Raw genomic sequence first — 14,795 nt, forward strand, 5'->3', positions numbered from 1 at the left:
AAGAGTCTCTTCTCCCGATAAACATTCTGGAACTGAGAGCGATATTCAATGCTCTCAGAGCTTGGCCTCAACTAGCAAAGGCCAAATTCATAAGGTTTCAGTCAGACAACATGACGACCGTTGCATATATCAATCATCAGGGGGGAACAAGGAGTTCCCTGGCGATGAAAGAAGTGACCAAGATAATTCAATGGGCGGAGGATCACTCCTGCCACTTGTCTGCGATCCACATCCCAGGAGTGGAAAATTGGGAAGCGGATTTTCTGAGTCGTCAGACATTCCATCCGGGGGAGTGGGAACTCCATCCGGAAATCTTTGCCCAAATAACTCAATTATGGGGCATTCCAGACATGGATCTGATGGCGTCTCGTCAGAACTTCAAGGTTCCTTGCTACGGGTCCAGATCCAGGGATCCCAAGGCGACTCTAGTAGATGCACTAGTAGCACCTTGGACCTTCAACCTAGCTTATGTATTCCCACCGTTTCCTCTCATCCCCAGGCTGGTAGCCAGGATCAATCAGGAGAGGGCCTCGGTGATCTTGATAGCTCCTGCGTGGCCATGCAGGACTTGGTATGCAGACCTGGTGAATATGTCATCGGCTCCACCATGGAAGCTACCTTTGAGACAGGACCTTCTTGTTCAGGGTCCATTCGAACGTCCGAATCTGGTTTCCCTCCAACTGACGGCTTGGAGATTGAACGCTTGATTTTATCAAAGCGTGGGTTTTCAGATTCTGTAATAGATACTCTGATTCAGGCTAGAAAGCCTGTAACTAGAAAAATCTACCATAAAATATGGAAAAAATATATCTTTTGGTGTGAATCTAAAGGATTCCCATGGAACAAGATAAAAATTCCTAAGATTCTATCCTTTCTACAAGAAGGTTTGGAGAAAGGATTATCTGCAAGTTCTCTGAAGGGACAGATCTCTGCTTTATCGGTTTTACTTCACAAAAGACTGGCAGCCGTGCCAGATGTTCAAGCATTTGTTCAGGCTCTGGTTAGGATCAAGCCTGTTTACAGACCTTTGACTCCTCCCTGGAGTCTAAATCTAGTTCTTTCAGTTCTTCAAGGGGTTCCGTTTGAACCCTTACATTCCGTAGATATTAAGTTACTATCTTGGAAAGTTTTGTTTTTGGTTGCAATTTCTTCTGCTAGAAGAGTTTCAGAGTTATCTGCTCTGCAGTGTTCTCCGCCCTATCTGGTGTTCCATGCAGATAAGGTGGTTTTGCGTACTAAGCCTGGTTTTCTTCCGAAAGTTGTTTCCAACAAAAATATTAACCAGGAGATAGTTGTACCTTCTTTGTGTCCGAATCCAGTTTCAAAGAATGAACGTTTGTTACACAATTTGGACGTAGTTCGTGCTCTAAAATTCTATTTAGAGGCTACTAAAGATTTCAGACAAACATCTTCCTTGTTTGTTGTTTATTCTGGTAAAAGGAGAGGTCAAAAAGCGACTTCTACCTCTCTTTCCTTTTGGCTTAAAAGCATTATCCGATTGGCTTATGAGACTGCCGGACGGCAGCCTCCTGAAAGAATCACAGCTCACTCCACTAGGGCTGTGGCTTCCACCTGGGCCTTCAAGAACAAGGCTTCTGTTGACCAGATATGTAAGGCAGCGACTTGGTCTTCACTGCACACTTTTGCCAAATTTTACAAATTTGATACTTTTGCTTCTTCGGAGGCTATTTTTGGGAGAAAGGTTTTGCAAGCCGTGGTGCCTTCCATTTAGGTGACCTGATTTGCTCCCTCCCTTCATCCGTGTCCTAAAGCTTTGGTATTGGTTCCCACAAGTAAGGATGACGCCGTGGACCGGACACACCAATGTTGGAGAAAACAGAATTTATGCTTACCTGATAAATTACTTTCTCCAACGGTGTGTCCGGTCCACGGCCCGCCCTGGTTTTTTAATCAGGTCTGATGAATTATTTTCTCTAACTACAGTCACTACGGTATCGTATGGTTTCTCCTATATATATTTCCTCCTGTCCGTCGGTCGAATGACTGGGGTGGGCGGAGCCTAGGAGGGATCATGTGACCAGCTTTGCTGGGACTCTTTGCCATTTCCTGTTGGGGAAGAGAATATCCCACAAGTAAGGATGACGCCGTGGACCGGACACACCGTTGGAGAAAGTAATTTATCAGGTAAGCATAAATTCTGTTTTTCTGGCTTCCTTTCTTATTGGGTATACACACACAAGGAGAACAACCCTCAAAACATTGATTATATTGGACTTTTATACTTTATTGATTTAATCTTAATACTAATTTTAATGTTGTTTGTTTATGTAGTTGTGTAAATATAAACATACATCTATTGAACATTAAAACACTTTTTAAAATCAAATCATTTTTGAAGGACCTTTAGCGTAATTTTTTTGTGCAACAATTTTATTTTCAGTTGTATGTAAATTTGAGTGTAGCTATATGTGAGTGTGTGTATGAGTGTGTTTGTTTCACAGTTTAGGGGTTTAACATTTTTTTGGCGCTTAAGGCTCAAAGCTACAGGATACCCCTATCTAGCTGTAGGGGTGATATAGTTAGTTTGCTATTCAGAGCTGGGGGGGGGGGGGTTTTGAAGCTGGGAGCATACTTGTCCACCCATGTACGTGTATATTTGTTGATTAACTATTTGTCCAAGCCATGGAACAAGTTATTCAAAAAAAAAAAAAAAAAAGTTTCAAAAGGATAATACAGAATAATGGAAATATTTCTCCAAAAAAGTTGAATAACAGTGGACTAGGATTTTACAAGCAGCAGATCCACTGCTTATCTGGGAGTATGGGGATAACAAATTAGAATGCTGAAAGCCACAGGGCACAGGGTTAGCAGAAGAAGCAAGAGGTCACCAATAAGATGGTCAGAACTGAAGGGGGTAGCATTTTTGTCCACCCGGAAGAACACATGAAAACCATAATTTCAGATGACTAACAAATCTGACAAAACATAGCTGCCTGCTCCCTCACCGTAATTCATTATGTCTCTGATCTGAATGGCAGTGGGTGCTGTGTCTTCCGAAGCACTGACTGCTCTGCGCAAGGGAAAAAGAGAAAGGAAGGGAACGGAAGGGAGGGGAAAGTTTTCTTAACAGCTAGGCTGTTTAAAGAAGCAGTGCTGTTTGAGACCACTAACATTTCAGCACTACTCCTTTGTGGTATATCCACTCCTGGTCACAGGAAGCTGGCAGGTTCTTCTCAAAACTGTTCTGGATCAGTGCAGGGAATAAGACAGCTCAGATCACTGCAGCTCTTTAGAAAACAAGAGCAAAAGTGACACTCAGCTCGTACAGCCGACATTGCTGCCTGCTCTGCCCGCCTACTCCTAACTCCCATTCTACAGCAGGCCATGCAGATAGATAGCATGCACAGGGGAAATAAAAGTTAATTGTAAGAATAAATAAAATAAATCAAACTACTTTCCTTCCTAAGTTAGGGAGAGTCTACGGCTTAATTCCTTACTGTTGGGAAATACCCACAATACCTGCACCACAGGAGGAGGCAAAGACACCCCAGCCAAAGGCTTAAATATCCCTCCTACTTCCTCATACCCTAGTCATTCTTTGCCTTTTCGTTGCATTAGGAGGTGGCAGAGAAGTGTCAGAAGATTCAGAGAGTCCTGAAAAAGGGTATCTACCCTTCGAGATAGGACTGGAGTTTTAAGTAGTCATCTCAACCTCTCAGTGAGAGTATTGATGAAAGTTAGTGTCTGGAGATGCAGGGAAAGTTTTTCTGTGAAACCATCCAGATTACTACTACTGCTAACAGCTCCTAAGGAATCAGTGTTTCACTGCCTGCTTTCTCTCACTCAAGTCCATGTTAGGGGTTCTGCTATAAGACTGTCACACTTGAGAGGCTGTTTTCTGTTCCATAGCATCCTGGAGGTAATATTGTTTCAATTTTTACACATAAAATGCTATAACAGGGTCACAGTGTGGCTCCTTTATACCTTGATAGGATCCACGGTTATTATCCTCTGAAGGGGGTTTATTGAAAAGTTGCAGTTACATGCTGCTTTGAGTGATTTTTTTCCTGGGCTAATAGACTGTGTTTTTGGCTGGAACAAACAGATTTCACTTTTAAGTTTCAATTTCGTTTTTGAAAGTGTTGCACAGCTCCTATTACTTGCTGTACTTGTAATAAGGTCTATGTTCATTTCCTACATTCTGGCTGAGACTTGAACCTAAGGAGAGCGTTTCCTCTGTTAACTGTCTGGGTCTAGGAGGTGATGAGTGCCACAGCCATTGGGAGTATAAAGGTGCAGTTTTCTACAATAAAAAAAAAAAAAAAGTTTTTATTTTTGTCCTTCTGTGGGTATAACCTTCTGTACTAAATCATACCTGTTTATATTGTGAGGAGGCCGTGGTTTTCCTGCCCACTCAATTATGTTCCACATGCCATTCCAAAGGTGGATGGTGCTATCTCTATGCTTGCTAAACATACTACTATACCTCTTGAGGATAGTTCTTCGTTCAGAGAGCCGATGGATAAGGAAATGGAAACCTTTCTGAGAGAGATTTTTAAGTCTTGGTCTGCGGATATGACTTTTAAGTCCAGACTCCTTTCTCTTCCCTTCAAGGGAAAGATTTTATTTGGTCCAGGCCTGGACTCCATTATTTTTACTGTTACCGGAGGCAAGGGTGCCTTCCTACCGCAAGATTAGAAGAACAAGTCTAAGGGACGACAATCTTCTAGTTTTCGTTCCTTTCATTATGACAAATCCTAACAACAACAATCCTCCTCCAAGCCTGAGCAACCCAAGAATACTTGGAAGCCGACTCAGTCCTGGAAGAAATCCAAGCAGAATAAAAAGCCAGCCGAAAACAAATCGGCATGAAGGGGTGGCCCCCGATCCAGGATTGGATTGTGTAGGGGCAGACTGTCTCTTTTTTCAGACACCTGGTTCAAGGATGTACAGAATCCGTGGGACCTGGAGGTGGTATCTCAGGGATACAAGATAGGCTTCAAATCTCGCAAGGGGCAGATTCCTTCTCTTGAATCTGTCTACCAGACCAGAAAAGAGGGATGCCTTTCTAGGGTGTGTTCAGGATCTATCCTCCTTAGAAGTTGTTGTCCCGGTGCCTATCGAAGAAAGAGCTTTGGGGTTTTATTCAAACCTTTTTGTGGTCCTAAGGAAGGAGGGAACTTTCCGCCCAATTCTGGACCTAAAGTGCTTAAACAAATTTCTTAGTGTCTCTTCCTTCAAGATAGAGACGATAAGGTCCATACTTCCTTTAATTCAGGAAGGCCAGTTTATGACCACTATAGATCTGAAGAACGCTTACCTTAATGTTCCAATACACAGGGAACACTTTCAGTTCCTGAGCTTTGCATTCCTGGACCAGCACTTCCAGTTCATTGCCCTTTCATTTGGCCTAGCTATTGCTCCAAGAATCTTTACAAAGCTTCTGGGGGCTCTTCTAGCCGTTGCCAGAACTCAGGATATTGCAGTACCCTCAAACTTGGATGATATTCTGGTGAAAGCACCATCCTTTCGTCTTGCGGAAGAATTCTCGGAGTCCCTTCTCGGTCTTCTTTGATCACATGGATGGAAGATAAACTTGGAAAAGAGTTCTCTTATCCCAAGTACCAGGGTGGAATTTCTGGGTACTATAATAGACTCCATATCTATGAGGATATTTCTAACAGACCAGAGACATTGCAAGCTAACTTTGGCATGTCTTGTCCTCCGGACCTCCGTGAGTCCCTCTGTTCTCAGTGTATGGTGGTGATTGGTCTCATGGTTTCCTGCATGGACATCATTCCTTTTGCCAGGTTCCGTCTCAGACCTTTACAACTATGCATGCTGAAGCAGTGGAACAGTGATCATTCAGATCTGTCTCAACATCATTGTATTAGACAGCCTTTCGAGAGAATCGCTCTCTTGGTGGCTCTGTCCAGATCATCTGTCCCGAGGGACATGCTTCTTAAGACCATCTTGGGAGATTGTGACTATGGACGCAAGCCTATCTGGGTGGGGAGCTGTTTGGGGTGCCAGGAAAACACAGGGGTTGTGGACTCACAAGTCTTCCTCCCTCCTGATCAATATTTTGGAACTACGGGTCTTGAAGGCTTGGCCACTTTTGGGTTTGTCCCAGCTTATCAGATTCCAATCAGACAATATAACCTCGGTGGCTTACATCAACCATCGGGGGGGTGAAGGAAGTATCTCAGATTCTGGAGTGGTTGAAGGCCCACATCTGTTCGCTGTCAGCGATCCACATTCCAGGTGTGGACATCTGGGAAGCAGATTTTCTCAGCAGGCAATCATTCCATGCAGGGGAATGGTCTTTCCATCCCGAGATGTGTGCAGAGATATGCAGCAAATGGGGGACTGTTTTGCCAAATAAAATGCATACCTTAATACATATGCTAAAAGCATTAATTGAACTCATTGCTATTCTTAATAGATATAATAGTTTATTCACAAAAGAAAAGAACAATCTTAAACAATAATGTATCATAACAACTTGTCTATATAAAAATAAAATAAATCACTACATCACCAGATACTGCATCATATATGTTCCACTTTGGCTGGGGATCCTCGTCAACTTCAGCCCGAATTATGTAGAGGATCTGAGAGTTTCAATATTTCCAAGCGGCGCGTCTCTGTCCTTGTAATGAGAAATCCAAATAAAAGAAAGCCCCAGCGCCTCTATATATACTGTTAATTATATTTCTTACACTATTTTTTTGCAAAAAAGGTTATGAAACTGCCTATGTGTCTCTTATTCCTGTCTAGAGGTATCCGGTCATACAAATGTCTCAACCAAGGATGAGTCATTTGTTCTCTTAGAATACATATTGTTTGGTTCAGCATTTATTCAATCAAAACAAGTTATATATAAGCTTCAGGTCTATGCCATGTCAGCAACTCAGAATATCTTTATTCTATATAGATTCATATAGGCCAAGAAGACTGGTTCACATTCATCACACTCTATATGGCCTGCCATATCACATTTGTATCACAGGAACGCCGGAGATAAATCTCATGGCGTCCCGTCTCAATACCAAGCTACCCAGGTACAGGTCGTGGTCAAGGGATCCCCAAGCTGATCTAATTGATGTACTAGCAGTGCCCTGGAGGTTCAAACTCGTATATCTTTTTCCTCCATTACCACTTCTTCATCGAGTGGTGGCCCGCATCAAGCAGGAGCGAGTATCAGAAATCCTGATTGCTCCATGGTGGCCGGAAGGACGTGGTTCGCGAATCTACTGGGGATGTCCTCATCTCCTCCGTGGAAGTTATCTTGTCGCAGAGACCTGCTGATACAAGGTCCATTTGTTCATAAAAATCTAGATTCTCTGAGGTGGACTGCGTGAAAATTAGTCTTAGCCAAGAGAGGTTTCTCTGAGAGTGTCATTGATACTCTTATTCAAGCTCGTAAACCAGTTACTCTGCATATCTACTACAATGTGTGGAGGACCTACTTATTCTGGTGGGAAGAGTGTGGTTTTTCTTGGCGCAGAGTTAAGTTTTCCAGGATCTTTTCTTCAGGATGGGCTGGAGAAGGGCCTTTCTGCTAGTTCTCTGAGGGGACAGATTTCGGCCCTGTCGGTTTTATTGAACAAGAGAATGGCTGAGCTTCCAGACGTGCAGTCCTTTAAGGCTCTGATTAGGATCATACCTGTGTTTAGACCTGGGACTCCTGCTTGGAGCCTAAATCTTGTTCTTCGGGTTTTGCAACAGGTTCCATTTGAGCCTCTGCATTCTGTTGTCATTAAATTGTTATCTTGGAAGGTTCTCTTTTTAATGGCTATTGCCTCTACGCGCATAGTTTCTGAGAACTCTGCTTTGCGATGTGAGTTCCCGTATCTTTGGTTAAGGAGTGTCATCCTCTTGGCTTACGAGATAGCGGGACATCATCCTCCTGTGAGGATAATGGCTCATTCCACTAGAACAGTGGCTTCCTCTTGGGCCTTTAAGAACGAGGCCTCTATGGATCAGATTTGTAAGGCGGTTACCTGGTCCTCCTTGCATACTTTTTCTAATTTTCACTAGTTTGATGTTTTTGCATCGGCTGAAGCAGCTTTCGGGGAAAAAGTTTTGCAGGCTGTGGTGCCCTCAGAATAGGGCCCGCCTCTTCCTTTTTGTTCCCTCCCGTTATTCATTCAGTGTCCTCTGGAGCTTGGGTATAGTTTTCCCAACAGTAAGGAATGAAGCTGTGAACTCTCCCTATCTTAGGAAGGAAAACATAATTTCTTTCTTGTAATTGGCAAGAGTCCATGAGCTAGTGATGTATGGGATATACATTCCTACCAGGAGGGGGCAAAGTTAACCAAACCTCAAATGCCTATAAATACACCACACCCACAACTTTGCCTCCTATGGAGGTGGTGAAGTAAGTTTGTACTTGATTTTTATGATTTCTTCCATGATAAGCGCTTCTAAGCATTCTGAAGCCCAATTCCTCTCAGAGTACAGTGTTTGTCAGAGGGATGTGAAGAGAGTATCGCCTATTGATTTTTTGGTTTTCCTCACGGGAAATCTTTTCAAAGGTTCTCCATTGTCGGTTGTAGGGATTCATTTCCTACCTCCCTTTTCAGATCGACGATATACTCTTATAAACCATTACCACTGCTGATAGTTTTCAGTACTGGTTTGACTATCTGCTATATGTGGATGGGTGTCTTTCTGTAAGTATGTTTCTTTATTTAAGACACTCTCAGCTATGGTTTGGCGATTTATGTATTAATATAAAGTTTTAAATATTTGTATTTTACTTATATTTGCCATGAGTCAGGTCTATGTGTATTTCCCTTTGCAGTCTAAACAGTTTCAGTATAGGAATCATGTTTTGGAAGTTTATTTAAACTTTTTTCTTACTTGGGGTTCAGTCATTTTCTAATCTGACTTTCATTTTTTCGTGGGCAAATCTAGGCTTGCGAGGGTGCAAAATGCTGTTTTTTATTGCGACATTGTTGGTGCAAAATTTTTTTTGTTAGTTTTGAACCAAAAAATGTTAACTTCTTTTTGTGTAATGCATCATTCTTGGCGCCAAACTTTATTTATTTTACCCCTCTATTGCTCGCTGTTTTCATGAACTTTGAAAGCTATTATGCCTTCTTTTGTTTTTCTCTACTGAAACTGTTACATTGTGGAAATTGAATGTTTTGCCTAATGTTATTTTTCTTTTTCTGTTACATTTTGCGAGATGTCTCATTCTGATCCTGACTCTAATGTTACTGTAGAAACTATGATGCCCTGAAACACAATTCTACAAAGCTAAGTGTGTTCTTTTCATTTTTTAAGCTGTTGTTATTTCTTCAGCTCAATTATGTGGCATTTATTTATCATGTTTTATGCTAGCAATGTTTCTACATGTACAATAACATTTACTGTTTTTTACATATTTAGTTCATGTATCTGATTTCATCTGCAAACATCACATGTTGTTGCTTATATCAGAAAAGGTTTTGAGTGCTATTATGCCTTTAAGTAAAATTACGAGGTCTTTTTAAAATTGTTAAGATTTAATTAATTTTGTTCTGACCAACAGCATACTTAAGTTTTTTTTTCTACTGATGAAGGTTTCTTTGGCTCAAAGGATCCTGTATCAGACCGTTTGTTAAAAATTCTCCTTATTTTTCATTTGAACATTTTTTGTTCTTTGTTAAGGAAATGTTTTTATTTTATAGCTTTTAGGTGTCTAGTCCTCCTATCAACTATGTTAATAATCCTTTTCAAATCTGGATTTGCTTTTGAGTTTTTTTTCCTATTTAATATACTATCTGTATTATATTCTAGAGAATGGTTATTCTGATTCCCTCTTGGGAGTGTACTACTATTTCTATGGAAAATAGTACTTGTTTTCAGGATTCTTTAGAAATTGAATATAACCTTAGTAGAGCATATTCACGTACTGTTTTATTTTTAGCTCAGCTTTATCTGTGGCTGACATTACTGTTCTCTCATCCTTTGTTGAGCAGTTTGCATAAGCAGTTTCAGATTCTCAAGTATATAACTCTGTTTATTTACTTTCAATGTATTCATTTAATTATGTTTACTGTATCTATTATTATGATTTCAAATATATGTTATTATCTCTCTCTTGTTAGGATAATAATTTGATTTCTATTATCTCCACTATTTCTGGAGGTTTAGAGGTTTTTTCTGCCCTAATTTTAGTCCGGTGATGTAGATCAGTTGGTGAATTTCCTGACTACAAACGCTTGTTCTAGATCCAAGGGTCATAGATTAATTTCCCAGCAGGGTTAATACAGCCTTACCTTGTTTTCCATGCAGATAAGGTGGTTTTACGTACCAAACTTGGGTTTCTTCCTAAGGTTGTTTCTAATAGGAATATCAATCAGGAGATTGTTGTTCCTTCACTGTGTCCTAATCCTTCATCAAAGAAAGAACGTCTGTTGCACAATCTTGATGTGGTTCGTGCTTTAAAGTTCTACTTACAAGCAACTAAAGATTTCCGTCAAATATCTTCATTGTTTTTTGTTTATTCTGGTAAATGGAGAGGTCAAAAGGCTATGGCTACCTCTCTTTCCTTTTGGCTGAAAAGCATCATCCGTTTGGCCTATGAGACTGCTGGCCAGCAGCCTCCTGAAAAAATTACTGCTCATTCTACTAGAGCTGTGGCTTCCACATGGGCTTTTAAAAATGAGGCTTCTGTTGAACAGATTTGTAAGGCGGCGACTTGGTCTTCGCTTCATACTTTTTCCAAATTTTACAAATTCGATACTTTTGCTTCTTCAGAGGCTATTTTTGGGAGAAAGGTTCTACAAGCAGTGGTGCCTTCTGTTTAAGGTACCTGTCTTGTCCCTCCCTTCATCCGTGTCCTAAAGCTTTGGTATTGGTATCCCACAAGTATGGATGAATCCGTGGACTCGATACATCTTACAAGAGAAAACATAATTTATGCTTACCTGATAAATTTATTTCTCTTGTGATGTATCGAGTCCACGGCCCGCCCTGTTTGTTTGACAGGCAGTATATTTTTATTTAAAAAACTTCAGTCACCACTGCACCCTATAGTTTCTCCTTTTTCTTCCTAGCCTTCGGTCGAATGACTGGGGGTGGAGCTAAGGTAGGAGCTATATAGACAGCTCTGCTGTGGGTGCTCTCTTTGCCACTTCCTGTAGGGAAGGAGAATATCCCACAAGTATGGATGAATCCGTGGACTCAATACATCACAAGAGAAATAAATTTATCAGGTAAGCATAAATAGTTTTTTTCACCTAGATAAGTTGTTTTGTGGACTTCTTTTTTTCCTAAGGTTGTGAATTTGAACAACATGAGTAGAGAAATTGTTGTTCCTTCTTTGTGTCGTAATCCTAAAGAATTCTTTGAGAGTTCTTTACATCCTTTGGATGTGGTAAGAGCTTTATAATTCTATATCAAGGTTACTAGGTTTTCAGAAGACTTCTAGTCTATTTGCTGTTTTTCTAGTTCCAGAAAAGTTTAGGAAGCCTCTGCCTTTCTTTGGCATCCTGTTTAAAGCTTTTGTTTTTCAAGGCTTATTTTGAGGCAGGGCAGGCTCCGCCTCAGAGATATACAGCTCATTCTACTAAGTTCAGTCGCCATTTCTTGGGATTTTTCAGAATGAAGCTTAGGTTGATCAAATGTGCAAATCAGTAATTTGGTCTTCTTTGCATACTTTTATTGTTTTTACCATTTTGATCTACTTACTTCTTCTGAATCATTCTTTGGTAGAAAAAGTTCTTCAGGCAGCTGTTTTAGTTTGATTCTACTGCTTTTGATTTACGTTTTTTGAGAAAAGCTTAATTATTGTGTGGATTTAAATTCTCAGTGGAAATAGCTGTTATTTCTCCAACATAGGTGTGTCCGGTCCACGGCGTCATCCTTACTTGTGGGATATTCTATTCCCCAACAGGAAATGGCAAAGAGCCCAGCAAAGCTGGTCACATGATCCCTCCTAGGCTCCGCCTACCCCAGTCATTCTCTTTGCCGTTGTACAGGCAACATCTCCACGGAGATGGCTTAGAGTTTTTTAGTGTTTAACTGTAGTTTTTATTATTCAATCAAGAGTTTGTTATTTTAAAATAGTGCTGGTATGTACTATTTACTCAGAAACAGAAAAGAGATGAAGATTTCTGTTTGTATGAGGAAAATGATTTTAGCAACCGTTACTAAAATCCATGGCTGTTCCACACAGGACTGTTGAGAGGAATTAACTTCAGTTGGGGGAACAGTGAGCAGTCTTTTGCTGCTTGAGGTATGACACATTCTAACAAGACGATGTAATGCTGGAAGCTGTCATTTTCCCTATGGGATCCGGTAAGCCATGTTTATAAAGATCGTAAATAAGGGCTTCACAAGGGCTTATTAAGACACTAGACTTTTTCTGGGCTAAATCGATTCATTATTAACACATATTTAGCCTTGAGGAATCATTTTATCTGGGTATTTTGATATAATAATATCGGCAGGCACTGTTTTAGACTCCTTATTATTTAGGGGCTTTCCCAAATCATAGGCAGAGCCTCATTTTCGCGCCGGTGTTGCGCACTTGTTTTTGAGAGGCATGACATGCAGTCGCATGTGAGAGGAGCTCTGATACTTAGAAAAGACTTTCTGAAGGCGTCATTTGGTATCGTATTCCCCTTTGGGCTTGGTTGGGTCTCAGCAAAGCAGATACCAGGGACTGTAAAGGGGTTAAAGTTAAAAACGGCTCCGGTTCCGTTATTTTAAGGGTTAAAGCTTCCAAATTTGGTGTGCAATACTTTTAAGGCTTTAAGACACTGTGGTGAAAATTTGGTGAATTTTGAACAATTCCTTCATGTTTTTTCGCAATTGCAGTAATAAAGTGTGTTCAGTTTAAAATTTAAAGTGACAGTAACGGTTTTATTTTAAAACGTTTTTTGTACTTTGTTATCAAGTTTATGCCTGTTTAACATGTCTGAACTACCAGATAGACTGTGTTCTGAATGTGGGGAAGCCAGGATTCCTATTCATTTAAATAAATGTGATTTATGTGACAATGACAATGATGCCCAAGATGATTCCTCAAGTGAGGGGAGTAAGCATGGTACTGCATCATTCCCTCCTTCGTCTACACGAGTCTTGCCCACTCAGGAGGCCCCTAGTACATCTAGCGCGCCAATACCCCTTACTATGCAACAATTAACGGCTGTAATGGATAATTCTGTCAAAAACATTTTAGCCAAAATGAACACTTACCAGCGTAGGCGTGACTGCTCTGTTTTAGATACTGAAGAGCATGACGACGCTGATAATAATGGTTCTGAAGGGCCCCTAACCCAGTCTGATGGGGCCAGGGAGGTTTTGTCTGAGGGAGAAATTACTGATTCAGGGAACATTTCTCAACAAGCTGAACCTGATGTGATTACGTTTAAATTTAAATTGGAACATCTCCGCATTCTGCTCAAGGAGGTATTATCCACTCTGGATGATTGTGACAAGTTGGTCATCCCAGAGAAACTATGTAAAATGGACAAGTTCCTAGAGGTCCCGGGACTCCCAGAAGCTTTTCCTATACCCAAGCGGGTGGCGGACATTGTTAATAAAGAATGGGAAAGGCCCGGTATTCCTTTCGTCCCTCCCCCCATATTTAAAAAATTGTTTCCTATGGTCGACCCCAGAAAGGACTTATGGCAGACAGTCCCCAAGGTCGAGGGAGCGGTTTCCACTTTAAACAAACGCACCACTATACCCATAGAGGATAGTTGTGCTTTTAAAGATCCTATGGATAAGAAATTAGAAGGTTTACTTAAAAAGATGTTTGTTCAGCAGGGTTACCTTCTACAACCTATTTCATGCATTGTCCCTGTAGCTACAGCCGCATGTTTCTGGTTCGATGAGCTGATAAAGGCGGTCGATAGTGATTCTCCCCCTTATGAGGAGATTATGGACAGAATCAATGCTCTCAAATTGGCTAATTCTTTCACCCTAGACGCCACTTTGCAATTGGCTAGGTTAGCGGCTAAGAATTCAGGGTTTGCTATTGTGGCGCGCAGAGCGCTTTGGTTGAAATCTTGGTCAGCTGATGCGTCTTCCAAGAACAAGCTACTTAACATTCCTTTCAAGGGGAAAACGCTGTTTGGCCCTGACTTGAAAGAGATTATCTCTGATATCACTGGGGGTAAGGGCCACGCCCTTCCTCAGGATCGGCCTTTCAAGGCAAAAAATAAACCTAATTTTCGTCCCTTTCGGAGAAACGGACCAGCCCAAAGTGCTACGTCCTCTAAGCAAGAGGGTAATACTTCTCAAGCCAAGCCAGCTTGGAGACCAATGCAAGGCTGGAACAAGGGAAAGCAGGCCAAGAAACCTGCCACTGCTACCAAGACAGCATGAAATGTTGGCCCCCGATCCGGGACCGGATCTGGTGGGGGGCAGACTCTCTCTCTTCGCTCAGGCTTGGGCAAGAGATGTTCTGGATCCTTGGGCGCTAGAAATAGTCTCCCAAGGTTATCTTCTGGAATTCAAGGGGCTTCCCCCAAGGGGGAGGTTCCACAGGTCAGTTGTCTTCAGACCACATAAAAAGACAGGCATTCTTACATTGTGTAGAAGACCTGTTAAAAATGGGAGTGATTCATCCTGTTCCATTAAGAGAACAAGGGATGGGGTTCTACTCCAATCTGTTCATAGTTCCCAAAAAAGAGGGAACGTTCAGACCAATCTTAGATCTCAAGATCTTAAACAAGTTTCTCAAGGTTCCATCGTTCAAGATGGAAACCATTCGAACTATTCTTCCTTCCATCCAGGAAGGTCAATTCATGACCACGGTGGATTTAAAGGATGCGTATCTACATATTCCTATCCACAAGGAACATCATCGGTTCCTAAGGTTCGCATTC

At 41.3% G+C, this 14,795-nt stretch overlaps 1 protein-coding gene across 1 annotated transcript in view; it reads left to right on the forward strand.

Moving 5' to 3' along the window:
• The window catches only part of JAK2 (Janus kinase 2), a 737,012-nt gene that overhangs the window by 289,847 nt on the left and 432,370 nt on the right, over positions 1–14,795 (forward strand). The gene's annotated exons all lie outside the window — the stretch shown is intronic.

The sequence above is a fragment of the Bombina bombina genome, chromosome 2, assembly GCF_027579735.1.
Source record: "Bombina bombina isolate aBomBom1 chromosome 2, aBomBom1.pri, whole genome shotgun sequence".
Lineage (NCBI taxonomy): Eukaryota > Metazoa > Chordata > Amphibia > Anura > Bombinatoridae > Bombina > Bombina bombina.